Below are 8649 nucleotides of genomic sequence, written 5' to 3'. Positions count from 1 at the left end.
ATCTTACATTCCAACCAAAGAAACTTAGAAACACTGTGCCAAGTTAGAGTGGTATTTAAGAAAGGAAGCAAGATCTTTTTATTCTCTGGGTAGAAGAATAATATTTAGGGGCAATAACATTACAATATTCATTTGTTGATTGCCTACTATGGGCCAGTATTTTATACATATCGTCTCCCAATTCTTAACCACAAATCTGTAGCTAGATAGTATTACTCCCATTTTATAAACAGTAAACAGAGAAGGAGAGAAGTGAAGTGGAAGTTCTACTTTTATTTCCCTTGAAAACATTTGGAAGTCTTTCCTCCAACACCAAATCATTTTGGAGACACAGTCTCTCACTGTTACCTGAGCTGCCAGCTGGAGTGCAGTGGCACAATCTCGGCTCACTGCAACCTTCACCTCTCAGGTTCAAGCGATTCTTCCACCTCAGTCTCCCGAGTAGCTGGGATTACAGGTACCCGCCAATACACCTGGCTAATTTTTGTATTTTCAGTAGAGATAGGGTGAAACCCCAAACAGGCCTCTGTTCCAAGTACTTAGAGTCAAGTACTTGTTGGCCCAGCTGGTCTCAAACTCCTGACCTCATGATCCTCCCGCCTCAGCCTCCCAAGGTGCGAGGATTACAGGTGTGAGCCACCATACCTGGGCTAAAATGTTCTTAAATGAACAATGAGATGAAGAGCAAGATAAATCCCTACGTGTCTGAATCACAGTAGAGAAATAATGATGAGTGAGAGCTGACATAATATGGGCTACAATTAAAGATATGGTACTTGACACATACCCAGAAAGGGGATCCCTGTGAGAACATGTTTAAAACAGGATAGCACATTTTCCAGTGGCAGCCCAGTGTTGAAATCAAACATTTGCCACAAAGTCTACTTTTCACTCTCCTAAATGACTATTGTTATAGCTTCTCTCCTTTCCGTAAACCTTTTATATCACTTTCCTCCACCTGAAACATTTCATCTTACTCATACTTCATTGAGAAAATAGGAGATATCAGATGAGACCTACTTCATCTTTCCATCACCAGATCTAAAATGGACTTATGAAGTAAACACGTTTCTACTGATGTCATGATGGAAGAAGTCCATTCTAATGCCAACTGATCAAACGGTGCTATGAATCCTACTCTTTTTATCCACATGGTAAATATTTCTCCTGAAATTTTGAATCCCTTCCCCAACCACATCATCTCTTTCTTCCTTCTCTATGTTGTATTATTTATATTGGCTTATATGTGAATTTTTTAATTGCCCATCTGTAACTTAAATTTTCCAGCTGTCACTCACTTCTCTGCTTCCCTTTATAATCATGTCTCTCAAAAGAGGTATCTAAAGTCACCATCTTTATTCCTCAATTCCATTTTTTTTTCATCTCACTCCAAACAGGCCTCTCTGTTCCAAGTACTTAGAGTGAAACTTAATAGCCAATTCTCATGCCTTATTTTTTTCTCTCTCTTTTAAAGGATGTGTCATCGTTTTCTATCTTCTCTACCACCCCCGACCCCATTTTTTCTTTTTTTGAGATGGGAGTCTTGCTCTGTGGCCCAGGCTACTGCAGTGGTGTGATCTCAGCTCACTGCAACCTCTGCCTTCTGGGTTAGAGTGATTCCTCTGTCTCAGCCTCCCGAGTAGCTGGGACTACAGGCATGTACTACCATCCCTGGCTAATTTTTGCATTTTTAGTTTTAGGGTTTCATCATTTTGGCCGGGCTGGTCTCAAACTCCAGACCTCAAGTGATCCTCCTACCTCAGTCTCCCAAAGTGCTAGGATTACAGGCATGAGCCACTTCCCTGACCTCTTCCCCTTTTTAAGTTACTTCTTCTGCTGATTTGACGCCTCACTGCTTGTTTGCCTTCTATTTCACTGACTCTTCCAAGTTTCCTTTGCTGATTTATCCTCTGAACACCACTGGTAACATCCTCCAGTTCACAGTCTTAACTACCATTTATATTAAGGTTACTCTCAAATTCACACCTCCAGTTTTATCTCTGTCCTAGATTCTAAAATCCTATGTCTGAATTGTAGGAAGGGAAGAAAGGAGGAAACAAATGGGGGTAGGGGAGAAAGAAGGTCTGTAATTGAACTAGATTTTGGTGAAACAAAAGTGGGTAAGAGAGAATTCCTGACTGTGACAAGTTCCTAATACATGGTCACTTCAATAGGTACTGAGTGTTTTTGCTCATGAATCTAAAATTCCATCCTCTATTCTTCTTTATCAATTAGGAAAGCAATTTTAATCGTCCCATCGGCTATTTCTAACTTGATGAACAACAGGCATACCACATGGAGGAAACATGCTAGAAAGGAGACATTCAGGGTAATTACATATAAAGTAGCTTTAAAGAAATAGTTCAACATGTTTTCTCCTGTCAAGTAATTGCTAACAAATGTATTAATCCCATACAGAGTTCTTTGCTAAGGAATTACTGGACCTAAAAAACTGTAGCAAAAAACAGAATCCTTGCATAATATATTTATAATTTGAAATGCCTTAGTGAAACAACTCTTTATAAATTGACATTAACTCCATGGACTGAAAGTCAATACAAGAATGGTGGTAGCAAGGCAGTAAGGAATAACAGTCAAGTAAGCATCTTAAAAGAGAGCAATATTTTAAGAATAAAACGTCAGTTCTTTTTAATCACTAGCCATTGTTAACTGCAATGTAATACAGTTTTGTAAGCCAGAGGCAGTAAAACAAGGCTGAACAGTGAAACACTCATCTACAGAAAACAAGAACAAAAATGAGTGCTTTGAAAGATTCCTCCCTAAAGAAACCTTTACTCTTGAAAGAAATAACCTACTGTGCCTTAATTTAAAATAGAGAACTAGCAAGCTTAAGCAGGACTAAGCTCAGGAATGCATTTAACCCATAATAGCCAAAACAAAAGTAACTAGGTGGCACCTGTTTAGAGAGTAAATGATGATAGCAACCATTCTCAAACTGAGCACTTGATGACTAACGGATGCCAGGGGGAAGCTTTGATCACAACACTCATCAGGAAGAGTTGAACAAAAAGCAGCATTTGTCTAGAATATTTGAAGCCCGCTGCTGCAGAAATCCTGGATTACAAACTCCCCTCATGTAAACACTTAATCTGCAATTTTTGACAGGAGGAGGAGGAGAAGAGATCATTTTTGTCTCAGCAAAAGAATGAAGTTTTAAATGTAAAGGTTTAAAATGTCATAACATGTCTCATAACAAATCACCCAAATAATAACTGGAATGGGCTTGAAGGAAAAGCCAAGAGTGTTAGCTGTAAAATAATAGGAAAATTTGTAGGAAATAGCAAAATTATTCTGTAAAGTCAGAAGCTCATCCATTTATTTGTTCACAAAATACTTATTGATAAGATGCTGTTTTACCAGCCAGTGTCCTTGATCTCAGGGATCTTCAGGGAAAGGAAACAAACACGCAATAGAAGATAAATGAATTGGCATTTATATGTATCCATATGTTCATATGTAGTGGTGGTTAACATCTTGAAAACTAGATCTCCTAGGTTTGAATTCATTCACTGATTTTGTGACCTTGAACAAATTAGTTAACCTCTCTACTATTTCCCTACCTGTAAAATAAGAATAATAATAGCAAATGTTTATTGGGTTGTCGTGAAGGGAAAAATGAGAAAATTATGTAAACTACAGCAGTGCCTGACACACATAACTCAAATGTTAGTTTTTGTTATTATTAATAGATACACATGAAATGAAATGGTGCATACAATACATAGATATGTGATTTTAAGGACCTGCTTATGCAAATAAAAATTTATTAAGAGGTTGGGATTCAAATAATCTATAGTCAATACACCACTCAGATTTCTCTATATTAGGAGCTTACTAAAAATTTTATGTGTGGGACTAGAAATAGAGAAGTCCTAAAAACTGCCGCTTCAAAATGACTGTAGATACCACAATAAGCAAATTAAGTTCAAAAACAGAATAAACTTTAGCACATAAATAAGAAAGTAATTCATTTTGAAACTTTATACTGAATTTATTGTAGAATAAAATTTAATCATATACTTACCTATTCAAATATATCTAATATATTATTTCATGATACAATTTTTATATATTTTGTTCTCTTTCAAACATTTTACAAATGTCTGAGTGTCTAACACGTAAAAGGAATTATGTTAGATAATGGGAGATGATGAGAATGTGTAAAATATAATTGTTCTTTCTTTTCAAGGGATTTACAGTCTAGGAGGGGAGCACACATTTCTTAAATTAACAGATACAGTGACATTTTAATTTTACTTATCTATTAACGTTGAGATCTTATATTTTGGAAGCCAGCTTACATTGAATTTCACTGAAGAAACTGTCATCCACTCATGGCCCCTCTGATTAGCTGATGTATACTGGCATGTAGTTCTTCCTTTTACTGTCAACTCCCTTTTTGAAATCTTCAATTTCAATATACCATTCTCTGTTGATAGCCATCTACCCTTCCAGTTCTCCCAATTCTTTTTTTTCTCCCTGGGTTCAAACCATTCTCCTGTCTCATCCTCCCGAGTAGCTGGAATTACAAGCGCCCACTGCTGCACCGGCTAATTTTTTGTATTTTTAGTAGAGACGGGGTTTCACTATATTGGCCAGGCTGGTTTCAAACTCCTGACCTCATGATCCACCTGCCTCCGCCTCTCAAAATGCTGGGATTACAGGCGTGAGCCACCTACAGTGCCCGGCCCTCTCAATTCTTTTCTACCAAACCGCATGTTGTTTAAGACCAGCAGTTTCTCAGCCTTGCCTATGTGACACTGTCTTTCTCCACTTTCATGGTTTCTATCCTTCCTATGCAGCCTAAACACTTGACAAATGTCATCAATCACCTTGCTCCTGGCACTTCCCACATTTTTAATCCCCTTATTCTTCCAGAGCACTTATCATTTAAATTCCAAAACTTCCAGTCATTTCAACCATCTGATCCTCTTTTTCTAACGACTAGCTGGTAAGTCCTACTCAAGAAAATTCTAACTTGCTGAACATTTCACATACATATATCAACCAATCAGTGTTCTTCAACTAGGGTCCATAGCTTGCTCAGCAAACAGATCCCTCTTCCGTTTCCCACAGCAGCTATTCCAAACCTTTATTATTCTCCTCAGTCTCCCTCTCCTAAATCCTTAAATGAACTGCTTTCAACATCCCAGTAGGAACCGAGCCTATCAGGCATGAACTTCCCTATTTTCCTACCCCACATCTATTAGCTCATCTATTTTCCATTTCATTGTTCTCAAAGATATATTTCTGTGTGAGACTAATATTGTCATCTTTGTCAATATTGTTTTTTAATCATATTACAACACATTCACATTTCTTTTTTGCTCATTTTACAATTTTATCTCCTCGCTCTATGTTTCTTATTCACAACCTAAAAATGAGTTTCCATCTCTTATTTAAAAACTTGTCCTGGTTCTTCCAAATTATTACTACCTATTGTCGTCTCTAGCATTCTCTTCTTCATTCTCAAAACTCCTTGCAAAAAATCAAACAAAAACTCAATGTATTTAATCTTCTTCATTTCTTTCCATCTATTTTTCCACCTATCTGCCTCAACTATTCCCCTGAATGTGGTTCTGATACACATCAACAATGACCTCTGTGTCAGAAAGGTCCCTGGCAAGAAATGGCACAAACAGAAAAGGTATGATCAAGGGAGTTTAAAGAAAAGACTGTTTACAAGGGTGTAGGCAGGAAACTAATGAGACAGGGAAGCACCACCTATTAACAGGTGAAAGTGACGACTACCCACAAGCCCCGGAGGGGCAAGAAACCAGTCAGACCTGCAGCTATAGGAAAGAGCTGCCCAATGGGAGCTTTAGCTTTTGGAAGAGAAACACTGTCCCTGCCAGTCTGTGGCCCAGCAGGGACAGAGCTTCAGGAAGAAACAACCCGCACTCTCTCCTCCTGCTCTTCTCTTTCCAGGACCTCTCATTGTCAGAATCCAGCTGAAAGCCAGAGGGCAAGAGGACCCTGTTGATGAAGTCTGTTAAGTCAACCTTCTCGAGGGGTAAAACAGGAGGGAGAAACACAGAATGCGAATCTTAAGAGGCAAACAGAGACTATCCAGTACAACCACCTAACCACCAAGCCTGTTCTTATTTAATTTTTGGCTGCACTGAATGCTGATTAGCACTCCCAAATTGAAATTGTTTCCCTGCTTGGTTTTCATAATACCACGCTCCAGATTCTTCTCCGCGTCTGTGACCAGGGGGCACGCTCTTTGTCTATGGGTGTTTTTTTGGATTAGTCTCCTCCCTCACACTTCAGATACTGTTATTCCCTCCGACGGCTTCAGGTACTACCTACACCGAGGCTTCTAAAAAAATCACCACTATTGACATTTTGGGCCAGATAATTCTCTGTTGTGAGGAGTTGTTTTTGCACATTATAGGATGTTTAGCAGCATTCCTGGCCTCTAACCACTAGATACTATTAGCATCCCTCCCCAAGAGGTGGCAACTAAAACTATCCTCAGACATTGCCAAGTGTTCTCTGGAAGTTAAAATCATCCCCAGGCAAGAACTGCTTACCTCTACAAACAGAATAGCTATCTTCTGTCCCCTGAGTTCCAGACTGATGGAAACTTAATTACCATAATCTGTCTCCCAGACAATCGCAATCATTTCCTAACTGGGCTGCCCAACTCTCAGTCTTCATGCTCACACCAGACTGATCTAAAAGAGAATGTGAATGTGTGCGGGAATCCCAAGGCTGTCAAGCCATGCAGCCAAAAATATTCTTGAAACATCCATGAGACAATGAAAAGAAGTGGAATTGTAAGAGTTTTTGACTTACGCTCTGAAACACTGGGGATGTAGAAGCTCTCCTTGATGACCTATGACTTGTGGGAGTGAAGTAACTCTGTACAAAAATATTTTACCTCCCATTACAGGAAAAGATTTTCTTTCAGAAGAAAGTAAACTCAACAGCAGCATTTCTCAGGTCCATTTTCCAAAGTTTGGTCTCTAACTGGAAGCTTAAAATGTGAAAACAGTACAATAACTAAAATGGTACTAAGATATATTTAGATAAGAATATGCAGGTTTTATGACAAAACATTTATCATCTTTTACACCAATTGGACTTGAAAAATTTACACACACACACACACACACACACACACAAAATAATCATTTTAACTTGACTTTTCAAGATAGGTGCTACTTCAGTAACTTCTGTGCTTTTAATAAAAAAATTCTGAAAAATCATTTAAGAACAAATACAACTTCTAATTACTCTTCCTTTCTGCTTAAGTCTTGTAACCATCATTACCCTAAATTGCTAAGCCCTTATTTGCTTTCAACTAACCTGCCTATTAGTCAAGCCTCCCAAATATTGCTCTGCATTTTTCTATTCTTGAATCAAAGAAGACAAAGATTGCTGAGGGGGAAATATACAACTTATTAATTTATGATTACTAACCTCAAAAGGAGTTTACCACTGGTAATTCCGCTATGTTTCTTTGGTCAACTTGATATCCCTTTCTTTGCAGTAATTCTTAAAATCTTTATTTTCATCTCCTTTCACTCTTGGAAGATGACCTTGACAACTTTGTAGACATCTGAGACGTCAGATGAGATTATCTTTAACTTCTCACCAGCACACCTACAAGTCCATATATATGAAAGAAAATACACCTATTTTCTTCCTCCTCTGAGCTATTATGCTAGAAGAGGTGTTCCTTCTCTAAACACCAAGAGCCACCTGTGCTAAGTCTATCCCCTCCCACATTTTCAAAATCTTACATTTATGTTTTCTTAGTCTGTCCACTCATCCATCTGATTTCTACACATTTAATTATTCCCTTTCATCAGTATGTTTCTCCTTAATCTGCATATGTGCATTAATCTTTAGGCTTAGCAAATGACTTTCCTGAACCTGTTTTCTGAATTGTTAAACAAAGGTGGGGGGGGGGCGTGATAGAAATGAAAGCACTCTGTAAATTGTAAAGCATTATTTATTGAGAGCTATTGTAATGTTATCATTTGTTCCCACTTAAAAATCAAAGGAATTAACTGACTTCTCAAGGTTTTATTATTTTTCCTTTGGCAGATCTGGGAATATAACTCGATTCTCCATAATTATTAACTATTTGTAGTTAAAAACTAGAAAATATTTTTAAAGTGCTAACTTGAATGCATAGAAAAAAAACCTCTTAAAATTATGTTGGTTATTTTTGTTTAGAAATAGAAATTGCAGTCTAACGGCTTATTGACATTCAGAAATTTAATCATGGGGGTAGGCATCTGGTGTTTCTACAACTAAATTGGATTTGCCTAAAATAGAATCTAAGACCTGATTGAACTACCTTCATCCCAATCATTAAGTTCCTCTTCACCATTCTGTAAACAAAAAAATCCCCTCAACAAATGGAACAAGTTGAACAAAGGATAGTTTTCTAAAATATCAAGGCTTTTTAACTAAGGATTTTTGTACAAAGCTCTTTTGGGATCAGAAGTTCGACAGTAGCGTATAAAACCTAGCTTCACTTAAGGGTGTTAAGCAAATTAAATAACTATAAAATATTTTTACAAAGATGAAAAAAGAAGGATTAATCTATTACTGATTATTGAGACAAAGATAATAGCTATTCACCCAAATATCTACTCTATGTGTCCTTGT

The sequence above is a fragment of the Callithrix jacchus genome, chromosome 18, assembly GCF_049354715.1.
Source record: "Callithrix jacchus isolate 240 chromosome 18, calJac240_pri, whole genome shotgun sequence".
NCBI classification, from domain to species: Eukaryota; Metazoa; Chordata; class Mammalia; order Primates; family Cebidae; genus Callithrix; species Callithrix jacchus.
Note: the sequence above shows the minus strand (reverse complement) of the source record.